Source organism: Rhinoderma darwinii, chromosome 4, assembly GCF_050947455.1.
Source record: "Rhinoderma darwinii isolate aRhiDar2 chromosome 4, aRhiDar2.hap1, whole genome shotgun sequence".
In the NCBI taxonomy this organism is placed as follows: Eukaryota; Metazoa; Chordata; class Amphibia; order Anura; family Rhinodermatidae; genus Rhinoderma; species Rhinoderma darwinii.
This window is the reverse complement of record NC_134690.1, coordinates 4,854,828-4,869,322: the sequence shown is the minus strand read 5'-3', so window position 1 is coordinate 4,869,322 and position 14,495 is coordinate 4,854,828. Positions and strand designations below refer to the sequence as shown.

At 42.9% G+C, this 14,495-nt stretch overlaps 15 non-coding genes across 15 annotated transcripts; all 15 read right to left on the bottom strand.

The window, feature by feature from the left end:
- Nucleotides 1-464: 464 nt before the first annotated feature.
- On the bottom strand, nt 465-537 carry TRNAV-CAC (transfer RNA valine (anticodon CAC)). The gene has a single exon. It is a non-coding gene; the product is annotated as a tRNA-Val (tRNA).
- Nucleotides 538-1,609: 1,072 nt separating this feature from the next.
- On the bottom strand, nt 1,610-1,682 carry TRNAV-CAC (transfer RNA valine (anticodon CAC)). The gene has a single exon. It is a non-coding gene; the product is annotated as a tRNA-Val (tRNA).
- Nucleotides 1,683-5,234: 3,552 nt separating this feature from the next.
- Nucleotides 5,235-5,307, bottom strand: TRNAV-CAC (transfer RNA valine (anticodon CAC)). The gene has a single exon. It is a non-coding gene; the product is annotated as a tRNA-Val (tRNA).
- Nucleotides 5,308-5,561: 254 nt separating this feature from the next.
- Nucleotides 5,562-5,634, bottom strand: TRNAV-CAC (transfer RNA valine (anticodon CAC)). The gene has a single exon. It is a non-coding gene; the product is annotated as a tRNA-Val (tRNA).
- A 254-nt stretch (nt 5,635-5,888) lies between these two features.
- Nucleotides 5,889-5,961, bottom strand: TRNAV-CAC (transfer RNA valine (anticodon CAC)). Its single transcript has one exon. It is a non-coding gene; the product is annotated as a tRNA-Val (tRNA).
- Nucleotides 5,962-6,542: 581 nt separating this feature from the next.
- TRNAV-CAC (transfer RNA valine (anticodon CAC)) lies at nt 6,543-6,615 on the bottom strand. The gene has a single exon. It is a non-coding gene; the product is annotated as a tRNA-Val (tRNA).
- A 588-nt stretch (nt 6,616-7,203) lies between these two features.
- TRNAV-CAC (transfer RNA valine (anticodon CAC)) lies at nt 7,204-7,276 on the bottom strand. The gene has a single exon. It is a non-coding gene; the product is annotated as a tRNA-Val (tRNA).
- Nucleotides 7,277-7,864: 588 nt separating this feature from the next.
- Nucleotides 7,865-7,937, bottom strand: TRNAV-CAC (transfer RNA valine (anticodon CAC)). Its single transcript has one exon. It is a non-coding gene; the product is annotated as a tRNA-Val (tRNA).
- Nucleotides 7,938-8,859: 922 nt separating this feature from the next.
- Nucleotides 8,860-8,932, bottom strand: TRNAV-CAC (transfer RNA valine (anticodon CAC)). The gene has a single exon. It is a non-coding gene; the product is annotated as a tRNA-Val (tRNA).
- Nucleotides 8,933-9,520: 588 nt separating this feature from the next.
- On the bottom strand, nt 9,521-9,593 carry TRNAV-CAC (transfer RNA valine (anticodon CAC)). Its single transcript has one exon. It is a non-coding gene; the product is annotated as a tRNA-Val (tRNA).
- A 588-nt stretch (nt 9,594-10,181) lies between these two features.
- On the bottom strand, nt 10,182-10,254 carry TRNAV-CAC (transfer RNA valine (anticodon CAC)). Its single transcript has one exon. It is a non-coding gene; the product is annotated as a tRNA-Val (tRNA).
- Nucleotides 10,255-11,830: 1,576 nt separating this feature from the next.
- On the bottom strand, nt 11,831-11,903 carry TRNAV-CAC (transfer RNA valine (anticodon CAC)). The gene has a single exon. It is a non-coding gene; the product is annotated as a tRNA-Val (tRNA).
- A 908-nt stretch (nt 11,904-12,811) lies between these two features.
- On the bottom strand, nt 12,812-12,884 carry TRNAV-CAC (transfer RNA valine (anticodon CAC)). The gene has a single exon. It is a non-coding gene; the product is annotated as a tRNA-Val (tRNA).
- Nucleotides 12,885-13,472: 588 nt separating this feature from the next.
- Nucleotides 13,473-13,545, bottom strand: TRNAV-CAC (transfer RNA valine (anticodon CAC)). Its single transcript has one exon. It is a non-coding gene; the product is annotated as a tRNA-Val (tRNA).
- Nucleotides 13,546-14,140: 595 nt separating this feature from the next.
- TRNAV-CAC (transfer RNA valine (anticodon CAC)) lies at nt 14,141-14,213 on the bottom strand. The gene has a single exon. It is a non-coding gene; the product is annotated as a tRNA-Val (tRNA).
- Nucleotides 14,214-14,495: the final 282 nt, after the last annotated feature.

The window sequence follows — 14,495 nt, the reverse complement described above, 5'->3', positions numbered from 1 at the left end:
ACCTTCCGCGTGTGAGGCGAACGTGATAACCACTACACTACAGAAACTTCCCCTTGATACAAAAACCCACCATTGCAGAAACCAAAGTTTGACAAATTTAAAGGCTTTCTTTGTGTTAAAAGGAAGACACAGTTCCTTGTTTCTGCCCAGTTTCGAACAGTGGACCTTTCGCGTGTGAGGCGAACGTGATAACCACTACACTACAGAAACTTGGATATTGATTGTTCTGCAACCCGCAAGCCATGCAGAAACGAATTGAGAAATATAATCCAGCCAATTAGCGCCAACAAAAAAAATTGCGTGTTTCTGCCCTGTCTCGAACAGGGGACCTTTCGCGTGTTAGGCGAACGTGATAACCACTACACTACAGAAACTTCCCCTTGATACAAAAACCCACCATTGCAGAAACCAAAGTTTGACAAATTTAAAGGATTTCTTTGTGTTAAAAGGAAGACATAGTTCCTTGTTTCTGCCCAGTTTCGAACAGGGGACCTTTCGCGTGTGAGGCGAACGTGATAACCACTACACTACAGAAACTTGGATATTGATTGTTCTGCAACCCGCAAGCCATGCAGAAACGAATTGAGAAATATAATCCAGCCAATTAGCGCCAACAAAAAAAATTGCATGTTTTTGCCCTGTCTCGAACAGGGGACCTTTCGCGTGTGAGGCGAACTTGATAACCACTACACTACAGAAACTTGGATATTGATTGTTCTGCAACACGCAAGCCATGCAGAAACGAATTGAGAAATATAATCCAGCCAATTAGCGCCAACAAAAAAAATTGCATGTTTTTGCCCTGTCTCGAACAGGGGACCTTTCGCGTATGAGGCGAACTTGATAACCACTACACTACAGAAACTTGGATATTGATTGTTCCGCAACCCGCAAGCCATGCAGAAACGAATTGAGAAATATAATCCAGCCAATTAGCGCCAACAAAAAAAATTGCGTGTTTCTGCCCTGTCTCGAACAGGGGACCTTTCGCGTGTTAGGCGAACGTGATAACCACTACACTACAGAAACTTCCCATTGATACAAAAACCCACCATTGCAGAAACCAAAGTTTGACAAATTTAAAGGATTTCTTTGTGTTAAAAGGAAGACATAGTTCCTTGTTTCTGCCCAGTTTCGAACAGGGGACCTTCCGCGTGTGAGGCGAACGTGATAACCACTACACTACAGAAACTTCCCCTTGATACAAAAACCCACCATTGCAGAAACCAAAGTTTGACAAATTTAAAGGCTTTCTTTGTGTTAAAAGGAAGACACAGTTCCTTGTTTCTGCCCAGTTTCGAACAGTGGACCTTTCGCGTGTGAGGCGAACGTGATAACCACTACACTACAGAAACTTGGATATTGATTGTTCTGCAACCCGCAAGCCATGCAGAAACGAATTGAGAAATATAATCCAGCCAATTAGCGCCAACAAAAAAAATTGCGTGTTTCTGCCCTGTCTCGAACAGGGGACCTTTCGCGTGTTAGGCGAACGTGATAACCACTACACTACAGAAACTTCCCCTTGATACAAAAACCCACCATTGCAGAAACCAAAGTTTGACAAATTTAAAGGATTTCTTTGTGTTAAAAGGAAGACATAGTTCCTTGTTTCTGCCCAGTTTCGAACAGGGGACCTTTCGCGTGTGAGGCGAACGTGATAACCACTACACTACAGAAACTTGGATATTGATTGTTCTGCAACCCGCAAGCCATGCAGAAACGAATTGAGAAATATAATCCAGCCAATTAGCGCCAACAAAAAAAATTGCATGTTTTTGCCCTGTCTCGAACAGGGGACCTTTCGCGTGTGAGGCGAACTTGATAACCACTACACTACAGAAACTTGGATATTGATTGTTCTGCAACACGCAAGCCATGCAGAAACGAATTGAGAAATATAATCCAGCCAATTAGCGCCAACAAAAAAAATTGCATGTTTTTGCCCTGTCTCGAACAGGGGACCTTTCGCGTATGAGGCGAACTTGATAACCACTACACTACAGAAACTTGGATATTGATTGTTCTGCAACCCGCAAGCCATGCAGAAACGAATTGAGAAATATAATCCAGCCAATTAGCGGCAACAAAAAAAATTGCGTGTTTCTGCCCTGTCTCGAACAGGGGACCTTTCGCGTGTTAGGCGAACGTGATAACCACTACACTACAGAAACTTCCCCTTGATACAAAAACCCACCATTGCAGAAACCAAAGTTTGACAAATTTAAAGGATTTCTTTGTGTTAAAAGGAAGACATAGTTCCTTGTTTCTGCCCAGTTTCAAACAGGGGACCTTTCGCGTGTGAGGCGAACGTGATAACCACTACACTACAGAAACTTGGATATTGATTGTTCCGCAACCCACAACCCGCAAGCCATGCAGAAACGAATTGAGAAATATAATCCAGCCAATTAGCGCCAACAAAAAAAATTGCATGTTTTTGCCCTGTCTCGAACAGGGGACCTTTCGCGTGTGAGGCGAACGTGATAACCACTACACTACAGAAACTTGGATATTGATTGTTCTGCAACCCGCAAGCCATGCAGAAACGAATTGAGAAATATAATCCAGCCAATTAGCGCCAACAAAAAAAATTGCATGTTTTTGCCCTGTCTCGAACAGGGGACCTTTCGCGTGTGAGGCGAACTTGATAACCACTACACTACAGAAACTTGGATATTGATTGTTCTGCAACACGCAAGCCATGCAGAAACGAATTGAGAAATATAATCCAGCCAATTAGCGCCAACAAAAAAAATTGCATGTTTTTGCCCTGTCTCGAACAGGGGACCTTTCGCGTATGAGGCGAACTTGATAACCACTACACTACAGAAACTTGGATATTGATTGTTCTGCAACCCGCAAGCCATGCAGAAACGAATTGAGAAATATAATCCAGCCAATTAGCGGCAACAAAAAAAATTGCGTGTTTCTGCCCTGTCTCGAACAGGGGACCTTTCGCGTGTTAGGCGAACGTGATAACCACTACACTACAGAAACTTCCCCTTGATACAAAAACCCACCATTGCAGAAACCAAAGTTTGACAAATTTAAAGGATTTCTTTGTGTTAAAAGGAAGACATAGTTCCTTGTTTCTGCCCAGTTTCAAACAGGGGACCTTTCGCGTGTGAGGCGAACGTGATAACCACTACACTACAGAAACTTGGATATTGATTGTTCCGCAACCCACAACCCGCAAGCCATGCAGAAACGAATTGAGAAATATAATCCAGCCAATTAGCGCCAACAAAAAAAATTGCATGTTTTTGCCCTGTCTCGAACAGGGGACCTTTCGCGTGTGAGGCGAACTTGATAACCACTACACTACAGAAACTTGGATATTGATTGTTCTGCAACCCGCAAGCCATGCAGAAACGAATTGAGAAATATAATCCAGCCAATTAGCGGCAACAAAAAAAATTGCATGTTTTTGCCCTGTCTCGAACAGGGGACCTTTCGCGTGTGAGGCGAACTTGATAACCACTACACTACAGAAACTTGGATATTGATTGTTCTGCAACACGCAAGCCATGCAGAAACGAATTGAGAAATATAATCCAGCCAATTAGCGCCAACAAAAAAAATTGCATGTTTTTGCCCTGTCTCGAACAGGGGACCTTTCGCGTATGAGGCGAACTTGATAACCACTACACTACAGAAACTTGGATATTGATTGTTCTGCAACCCGCAAGCCATGCAGAAACGAATTGAGAAATATAATCCAGCCAATTAGCGGCAACAAAAAAAATTGCGTGTTTCTGCCCTGTCTCGAACAGGGGACCTTTCGCGTGTTAGGCGAACGTGATAACCACTACACTACAGAAACTTCCCCTTGATACAAAAACCCACCATTGCAGAAACCAAAGTTTGACAAATTTAAAGGATTTCTTTGTGTTAAAAGGAAGACATAGTTCCTTGTTTCTGCCCAGTTTCAAACAGGGGACCTTTCGCGTGTGAGGCGAACGTGATAACCACTACACTACAGAAACTTGGATATTGATTGTTCCGCAACCCACAACCCGCAAGCCATGCAGAAACGAATTGAGAAATATAATCCAGCCAATTAGCGCCAACAAAAAAAATTGCATGTTTTTGCCCTGTCTCGAACAGGGGACCTTTCGCGTGTGAGGCGAACTTGATAACCACTACACTACAGAAACTTGGATATTGATTGTTCTGCAACCCGCAAGCCATGCAGAAACGAATTGAGAAATATAATCCAGCCAATTAGCGCCAACAAAAAAAATTGCATGTTTTTGCCCTGTCTCGAACAGGGGACCTTTCGCGTGTGAGGCGAACTTGATAACCACTACACTACAGAAACTTGGATATTGATTGTTCTGCAACACGCAAGCCATGCAGAAACGAATTGAGAAATATAATCCAGCCAATTAGCGCCAACAAAAAAAATTGCATGTTTTTGCCCTGTCTCGAACAGGGGACCTTTCGCGTATGAGGCGAACTTGATAACCACTACACTACAGAAACTTGGATATTGATTGTTCTGCAACCCGCAAGCCATGCAGAAACGAATTGAGAAATATAATCCAGCCAATTAGCGGCAACAAAAAAAATTGCGTGTTTCTGCACTGTCTCGAACAGGGGACCTTTCGCGTGTTAGGCGAACGTGATAACCACTACACTACAGAAACTACCCCTTGATACAAAAACCCACCATTGCAGAAACCAAAGTTTGACAAATTTAAAGGATTTCTTTGTGTTAAAAGGAAGACATAGTTCCTTGTTTCTGCCCAGTTTCGAACAGGGGACCTTTCGCGTGTGAGGCAAACGTGATAACCACTACACTACAGAAACTTGGATATTGATTGTTCCGCAACCCACAACCCACAAGCCATGCAGAAACGAATTGAGAAATATAATCCAGCCAATTAGCGCCAACAAAAATTGCATGTTTTTGCCCTGTCTCGAACAGGGGACCTTTCGCGTGTGAGGCGAACGTGATAACCACTACACTACAGAAACTTGGATATTGATTGTTCTGCAACCCGCAAGCCATGCAGAAACGAATTGAGAAATATAATCCAACCAATTAGCGCCAACAAAAATTGCATGTTTTTGCCCTGTCTCGAACAGGGGACCTTTCGCGTGTTAGGCGAACGTGATAACCACTACACTACAGAAACTTCCCCTTGATACAAAAACCCACCATTGCAGAAACCAAAGTTTGACAAATTTAAAGGCTTTCTTTGTGTTAAAAGGAAGACACAGTTCCTTGTTTCTGCCCAGTTTCGAACAGGGGACCTTTCGCGTGTGAGGCGAACGTGATAACCACTACACTACAGAAACTTGGATATTGATTGTTCTGCAACCCGCAAGCCATGCAGAAACGAATTGAGAAATATAATCCAGCCAATTAGCGGCAACAAAAAAAATTGCATGTTTTTGCCCTGTCTCGAACAGGGGACCTTTCGCGTGTTAGGCGAACGTGATAACCACTACACTACAGAAACTACCCCTTGATACAAAAACCCACCATTGCAGAAACCAAAGTTTGACAAATTTAAAGGATTTCTTTGTGTTAAAAGGAAGACATAGTTCCTTGTTTCTGCCCAGTTTCGAACAGGGGACCTTTCGCGTGTGAGGCGAACGTGATAACCACTACACTACAGAAACTTGGATATTGATTGTTCTGCAACCCGCAAGCCATGCAGAAACGAATTGAGAAATATAATCCAGCCAATTAGCGGCAACAAAAAAAATTGCATGTTTTTGCCCTGTCTCGAACAGGGGACCTTTCGCGTGTTAGGCGAACGTGATAACCACTACACTACAGAAACTTCCCCTTGATACAAAAACCCACCATTGCAGAAACCAAAGTTTGACAAATTTAAAGGCTTTCTTTGTGTTAAAAGGAAGACACAGTTCCTTGTTTCTGCCCAGTTTCGAACAGGGGACCTTTCGCGTGTGAGGCGAACGTGATAACCACTACACTACAGAAACTTGGATATTGATTGTTCTGCAACCCGCAAGCCATGCAGAAACGAATTGAGAAATATAATCCAGCCAATTAGCGGCAACAAAAAAAATTGCATGTTTTTGCCCTGTCTCGAACAGGGGACCTTTCGCGTGTTAGGCGAACGTGATAACCACTACACTACAGAAACTACCCCTTGATACAAAAACCCACCATTGCAGAAACCAAAGTTTGACAAATTTAAAGGCTTTCTTTGTGTTAAAAGGAAGACACAGTTCCTTGTTTCTGTCCAGTTTCGAACAGGGGACCTTTCGCGTGTGAGGCGAACGTGATAACCACTACACTACAGAAACTTGGATATTGATTGTTCTGCAACCCGCAAGCCATGCAGAAACGAATTGAGAAATATAATCCAGCCAATTAGCGGCAACAAAAAAAATTGCATGTTTTTGCCCTGTCTCGAACAGGGGACCTTTCGCGTGTTAGGCGAACGTGATAACCACTACACTACAGAAACTACCCCTTGATACAAAAACCCACCATTGCAGAAACCAAAGTTTGACAAATTTAAAGGATTTCTTTGTGTTAAAAGGAAGACATAGTTCCTTGTTTCTGCCCAGTTTCGAACAGGGGACCTTTCGCGTGTGAGGCGAACGTGATAACCACTACACTACAGAAACTTGGATATTGATTGTTCCGCAACCCACAACCCGCAAGCCATGCAGAAACGAATTGAGAAATATAATCCAGCCAATTAGCGCCAACAAAAAAAATTGCATGTTTTTGCCCTGTCTCGAACAGGGGACCTTTCGCGTGTTAGGCGAACGTGATAACCACTACACTACAGAAACTTCCCCTTGATACAAAAACCCACCATTGCAGAAACCAAAGTTTGACAAATTTAAAGGCTTTCTTTGTGTTAAAAGGAAGACACAGTTCCTTGTTTCTGTCCAGTTTCGAACAGGGGACCTTTCGCGTGTGAGGCGAACGTGATAACCACTACACTACAGAAACTTGGATATTGATTGTTCTGCAACCCGCAAGCCATGCAGAAACGAATTGAGAAATATAATCCAGCCAATTAGCGGCAACAAAAAAAATTGCATGTTTTTGCCCTGTCTCGAACAGGGGACCTTTCGCGTGTTAGGCGAACGTGATAACCACTACACTACAGAAACTACCCCTTGATACAAAAACCCACCATTGCAGAAACCAAAGTTTGACAAATTTAAAGGATTTCTTTGTGTTAAAAGGAAGACATAGTTCCTTGTTTCTGCCCAGTTTCGAACAGGGGACCTTTCGCGTGTGAGGCGAACGTGATAACCACTACACTACAGAAACTTGGATATTGATTGTTCCGCAACCCACAACCCGCAAGCCATGCAGAAACGAATTGAGAAATATAATCCAGCCAATTAGCGCCAACAAAAAAAATTGCATGTTTTTGCCCTGTCTCGAACAGGGGACCTTTCGCGTGTTAGGCGAACGTGATAACCACTACACTACAGAAACTTCCCCTTGATACAAAAACCCACCATTGCAGAAACCAAAGTTTGACAAATTTAAAGGCTTTCTTTGTGTTAAAAGGAAGACACAGTTCCTTGTTTCTGTCCAGTTTCGAACAGGGGACCTTTCGCGTGTGAGGCGAACGTGATAACCACTACACTACAGAAACTTGGATATTGATTGTTCTGCAACCCGCAAGCCATGCAGAAACGAATTGAGAAATATAATCCAGCCAATTAGCGGCAACAAAAAAAATTGCATGTTTTTGCCCTGTCTCGAACAGGGGACCTTTCGCGTGTTAGGCGAACGTGATAACCACTACACTACAGAAACTACCCCTTGATACAAAAACCCACCATTGCAGAAACCAAAGTTTGACAAATTTAAAGGATTTCTTTGTGTTAAAAGGAAGACTTAGTTCCTTGTTTCTGCCCAGTTTCGAACAGGGGACCTTTCGCGTGTGAGGCGAACGTGATAACCACTACACTACAGAAACTTGGATATTGATTGTTCCGCAACCCACAACCCGCAAGCCATGCAGAAACGAATTGAGAAATATAATCCAGCCAATTAGCGGCAACAAAAAAAATTGCATGTTTTTGCCCTGTCTCGAACAGGGGACCTTTCACGTGTTAGGCGAACGTGATAACCACTACACTACAGAAACTACCCCTTGATACAAAAACCCACCATTGCAGAAACCAAAGTTTGACAAATTTAAAGGATTTCTTTGTGTTAAAAGGAAGACATAGTTCCTTGTTTCTGCCCAGTTTCGAACAGGGGACCTTTCACGTGTGAGGCGAACGTGATAACCACTACACTACAGAAACTTGGATATTGATTGTTCCGCAACCCACAACCCGCAAGCCATGCAGAAACGAATTGAGAAATATAATCCAGCCAATTAGCGCCAACAAAAAAAATTGCATGTTTTTGCCCTGTCTCGAACAGGGGACCTTTCGCGTGTTAGGCGAACGTGATAACCACTACACTACAGAAACTTCCCCTTGATACAAAAACCCACCATTGCAGAAACCAAAGTTTGACAAATTTAAAGGCTTTCTTTGTGTTAAAAGGAAGACACAGTTCCTTGTTTCTGCCCAGTTTCGAACAGGGGACCTTTCGCATGTGAGGCGAACGTGATAACCACTACACTACAGAAACTTGGATATTGATTGACCCACAACCCGCAAGCCATGCAGAAACGAATTGAGAAATATAATCCAGCCAATTAGCGCCAACAAAAAAAATTGCATGTTTTTGCCCTGTCTCGAACAGGGGACCTTTCGCGTGTTAGGCGAACGTGATAACCACTACACTACAGAAACTACCCCTTGATACAAAAACCCACCATTGCAGAAACCAAAGTTTGACAAATTTAAAGGATTTCTTTGTGTTAAAAGGAAGACATAGTTCCTTGTTTCTGCCCAGTTTCGAACAGGGGACCTTTCGCGTGTGAGGCGAACGTGATAACCACTACACTACAGAAACTTGGATATTGATTGTTCCGCAACCCACAACCCGCAAGCCATGCAGAAACGAATTGAGAAATATAATCCAGCCAATTAGCGCCAACAAAAAAAATTGCATGTTTTTGCCCTGTCTCGAACAGGGGACCTTTCGCGTGTTAGGCGAACGTGATAACCACTACACTACAGAAACTTCCCCTTGATACAAAAACCCACCATTGCAGAAACCAAAGTTTGACAAATTTAAAGGCTTTCTTTGTGTTAAAAGGAAGACACAGTTCCTTGTTTCTGTCCAGTTTCGAACAGGGGACCTTTCGCGTGTGAGGCGAACGTGATAACCACTACACTACAGAAACTTGGATATTGATTGTTCTGCAACCCGCAAGCCATGCAGAAACGAATTGAGAAATATAATCCAGCCAATTAGCGGCAACAAAAAAAATTGCATGTTTTTGCCCTGTCTCGAACAGGGGACCTTTCGCGTGTTAGGCGAACGTGATAACCACTACACTACAGAAACTACCCCTTGATACAAAAACCCACCATTGCAGAAACCAAAGTTTGACAAATTTAAAGGATTTCTTTGTGTTAAAAGGAAGACATAGTTCCTTGTTTCTGCCCAGTTTCGAACAGGGGACCTTTCGCGTGTGAGGCGAACGTGATAACCACTACACTACAGAAACTTGGATATTGATTGTTCCGCAACCCACAACCCGCAAGCCATGCAGAAACGAATTGAGAAATATAATCCAGCCAATTAGCGCCAACAAAAAAAATTGCATGTTTTTGCCCTGTCTCGAACAGGGGACCTTTCGCGTGTTAGGCGAACGTGATAACCACTACACTACAGAAACTTCCCCTTGATACAAAAACCCACCATTGCAGAAACCAAAGTTTGACAAATTTAAAGGCTTTCTTTGTGTTAAAAGGAAGACACAGTTCCTTGTTTCTGTCCAGTTTCGAACAGGGGACCTTTCGCGTGTGAGGCGAACGTGATAACCACTACACTACAGAAACTTGGATATTGATTGTTCTGCAACCCGCAAGCCATGCAGAAACGAATTGAGAAATATAATCCAGCCAATTAGCGGCAACAAAAAAAATTGCATGTTTTTGCCCTGTCTCGAACAGGGGACCTTTCGCGTGTTAGGCGAACGTGATAACCACTACACTACAGAAACTACCCCTTGATACAAAAACCCACCATTGCAGAAACCAAAGTTTGACAAATTTAAAGGATTTCTTTGTGTTAAAAGGAAGACTTAGTTCCTTGTTTCTGCCCAGTTTCGAACAGGGGACCTTTCGCGTGTGAGGCGAACGTGATAACCACTACACTACAGAAACTTGGATATTGATTGTTCCGCAACCCACAACCCGCAAGCCATGCAGAAACGAATTGAGAAATATAATCCAGCCAATTAGCGGCAACAAAAAAAATTGCATGTTTTTGCCCTGTCTCGAACAGGGGACCTTTCACGTGTTAGGCGAACGTGATAACCACTACACTACAGAAACTACCCCTTGATACAAAAACCCACCATTGCAGAAACCAAAGTTTGACAAATTTAAAGGATTTCTTTGTGTTAAAAGGAAGACATAGTTCCTTGTTTCTGCCCAGTTTCGAACAGGGGACCTTTCACGTGTGAGGCGAACGTGATAACCACTACACTACAGAAACTTGGATATTGATTGTTCCGCAACCCACAACCCGCAAGCCATGCAGAAACGAATTGAGAAATATAATCCAGCCAATTAGCGCCAACAAAAAAAATTGCATGTTTTTGCCCTGTCTCGAACAGGGGACCTTTCGCGTGTTAGGCGAACGTGATAACCACTACACTACAGAAACTTCCCCTTGATACAAAAACCCACCATTGCAGAAACCAAAGTTTGACAAATTTAAAGGCTTTCTTTGTGTTAAAAGGAAGACACAGTTCCTTGTTTCTGCCCAGTTTCGAACAGGGGACCTTTCGCATGTGAGGCGAACGTGATAACCACTACACTACAGAAACTTGGATATTGATTGTTCTGCAACCCGCAAGCCATGCAGAAACGAATTGAGAAATATAATCCAGCCAATTAGCGGCAACAAAAAAAATTGCATGTTTTTGCGCTGTCTCGAACAGGGGACCTTTCGCGTGTTAGGCGAACGTGATAACCACTACACTACAGAAACTTCCCCTTGATACAAAAACCCACCATTGCAGAAACCAAAGTTTGACAAATTTAAAGGCTTTCTTTGTGTTAAAAGGAAGACACAGTTCCTTGTTTCTGTCCAGTTTCGAACAGGGGACCTTTCGCGTGTGAGGCGAACGTGATAACCACTACACTACAGAAACTTGGATATTGATTGTTCTGCAACCCGCAAGCCATGCAGAAACGAATTGAGAAATATAATCCAGCCAATTAGCGGCAACAAAAAAAATTGCATGTTTTTGCCCTGTCTCGAACAGGGGACCTTTCGCGTGTTAGGCGAACGTGATAACCACTACACTACAGAAACTTCCCCTTGATACAAAAACCCACCATTGCAGAAACCAAAGTTTGACAAATTTAAAGGCTTTCTTTGTGTTAAAAGGAAGACACAGTTCCTTGTTTCTGTCCAGTTTCGAACAGGGGACCTTTCGCGTGTGAGGCGAACGTGATAACCACTACACTACAGAAACTTGGATATTGATTGTTCTGCAACCCGCAAGCCATGCAGAAACGAATTGAGAAATATAATCCAGCCAATTAGCGGCAACAAAAAAAATTGCATGTTTTTGCCCTGTCTCGAACAGGGGACCTTTCGCGTGTTAGGCGAACGTGATAACCACTACACTACAGAAACTACCCCTTGATACAAAAACCCACCATTGCAGAAACCAAAGTTTGACAAATTTAAAGGATTTCTTTGTGTTAAAAGGAAGACATAGTTCCTTGTTTCTGCCCAGTTTCGAACAGGGGACCTTTCGCGTGTGAGGCGAACGTGATAACCACTACACTACAGAAACTTGGATATTGATTGTTCCGCAACCCGCAAGCCATGCAGAAACGAATTGAGAAATATAATCCAGCCAATTAGCGGCAACAAAAAAAATTGCATGTTTTTGCGCTGTCTCGAACAGGGGACCTTTCGCGTGTTAGGCGAACGTGATAACCACTACACTACAGAAACTTCCCCTTGATACAAAAACCCACCATTGCAGAAACCAAAGTTTGACAAATTTAAAGGCTTTCTTTGTGTTAAAAGGAAGACACAGTTCCTTGTTTCTGTCCAGTTTCGAACAGGGGACCTTTCGCGTGTGAGGCGAACGTGATAACCACTACACTACAGAAACTTGGATATTGATTGTTCTGCAACCCGCAAGCCATGCAGAAACGAATTGAGAAATATAATCCAGCCAATTAGCGGCAACAAAAAAAATTGCATGTTTTTGCCCTGTCTCGAACAGGGGACCTTTCGCGTGTTAGGCGAACGTGATAACCACTACACTACAGAAACTTCCCCTTGATACAAAAACCCACCATTGCAGAAACCAAAGTTTGACAAATTTAAAGGCTTTCTTTGTGTTAAAAGGAAGACACAGTTCCTTGTTTCTGTCCAGTTTCGAACAGGGGACCTTTCGCGTGTGAGGCGAACGTGATAACCACTACACTACAGAAACTTGGATATTGATTGTTCTGCAACCCGCAAGCCATGCAGAAACGAATTGAGAAATATAATCCAGCCAATTAGCGGCAACAAAAAAAATTGCATGTTTTTGCCCTGTCTCGAACAGGGGACCTTTCGCGTGTTAGGCGAACGTGATAACCACTACACTACAGAAACTACCCCTTGATACAAAAACCCACCATTGCAGAAACCAAAGTTTGACAAATTTAAAGGATTTCTTTGTGTTAAAAGGAAGACATAGTTCCTTGTTTCTGCCCAGTTTCGAACAGGGGACCTTTCGCGTGTGAGGCGAACGTGATAACCACTACACTACAGAAACTTGGATATTGATTGTTCCGCAACCCACAACCCGCAAGCCATGCAGAAACGAATTGAGAAATATAATCCAGCCAATTAGCGCCAACAAAAAAAATTGCATGTTTTTGCCCTGTCTCGAACAGGGGACCTTTCGCGTGTTAGGCGAACGTGATAACCACTACACTACAGAAACTTCCCCTTGATACAAAAACCCACCATTGCAGAAACCAAAGTTTGACAAATTTAAAGGCTTTCTTTGTGTTAAAAGGAAGACACAGTTCCTTGTTTCTGTCCAGTTTCGAACAGGGGACCTTTCGCGTGTGAGGCGAACGTGATAACCACTACACTACAGAAACTTGGATATTGATTGTTCTGCAACCCGCAAGCCATGCAGAAACGAATTGAGAAATATAATCCAGCCAATTAGCGGCAACAAAAAAAATTGCATGTTTTTGCCCTGTCTCGAACAGGGGACCTTTCGCGTGTTAGGCGAACGTGATAACCACTACACTACAGAAACTACCCCTTGATACAAAAACCCACCATTGCAGAAACCAAAGTTTGACAAATTTAAAGGATTTCTTTGTGTTAAAAGGAAGACATAGTTCCTTGTTTCTGCCCAGTTTCGAACAGGGGACCTTTCGCGTGTGAGGCGAACGTGATAACCACTACACTACAGAAACTTGGATATTGATTGTTCCGCAACCCTCAACCCGCAAGCCATGCAGAAACGAATTGAGAAATATAATCCAGCCAATTAGCGGCAACAAAAAAAATTGCATGTTTTTGCCCTGTCTCGAACAGGGGACCTTTCACGTGTTAGGCGAACGTGATAACCACTACACTACAGAAACTACCCCTTGATACAAAAACCCACCATTGCAGAAACCAAAGTTTGACAAATTTAAAGGATTTCTTTGTGTTAAAAGGAAGACATAGTTCCTTGTTTCTGCCCAGTTTCGAACAGGGGACCTTTCACGTGTGAGGCGAACGTGATAACCACTACACTACAGAAACTTGGATATTGATTGTTCCGCAACCCACAACCCGCAAGCCATGCAGAAACGAATTGAGAAATATAATCCAGCCAATTAGCGCCAACAAAAAAAATTGCATGTTTTTGCCCTGTCTCGAACAGGGGACCTTTCGCGTGTTAGGCGAACGTGATAACCACTACACTACAGAAACTACCCCTTGATACAAAAACCCACCATTGCAGAAACCAAAGTTTGACAAATTTAAAGGATTTCTTTGTGTTAAAAGGAAGACATAGTTCCTTGTTTCTGCCCAGTTTCGAACAGGGGACCTTTCGCGTGTGAGGCGAACGTGATAACCACTACACTACAGAAACTTCCCCTTGATACAAAAACCCACCATTGCAGAAACCAAAGTTTGACAAATTTAAAGGCTTTCTTTGTGTTAAAAGGAAGACACAGTTCCTTGTTTCTGTCCAGTTTCGAACAGGGGACCTTTCGCGTGTTAGGCGAACGTGATAACCACTACACTACAGAAACTTCCCCTTGATACAAAAACCCACCATTGCAGAAACCAAAGTTTGACAAATTTAAAGGCTTTCTTTGTGTTAAAAGGAAGACACAGTTCCTTGTTTCTGTCCAGTTTCGAACAGGGGACC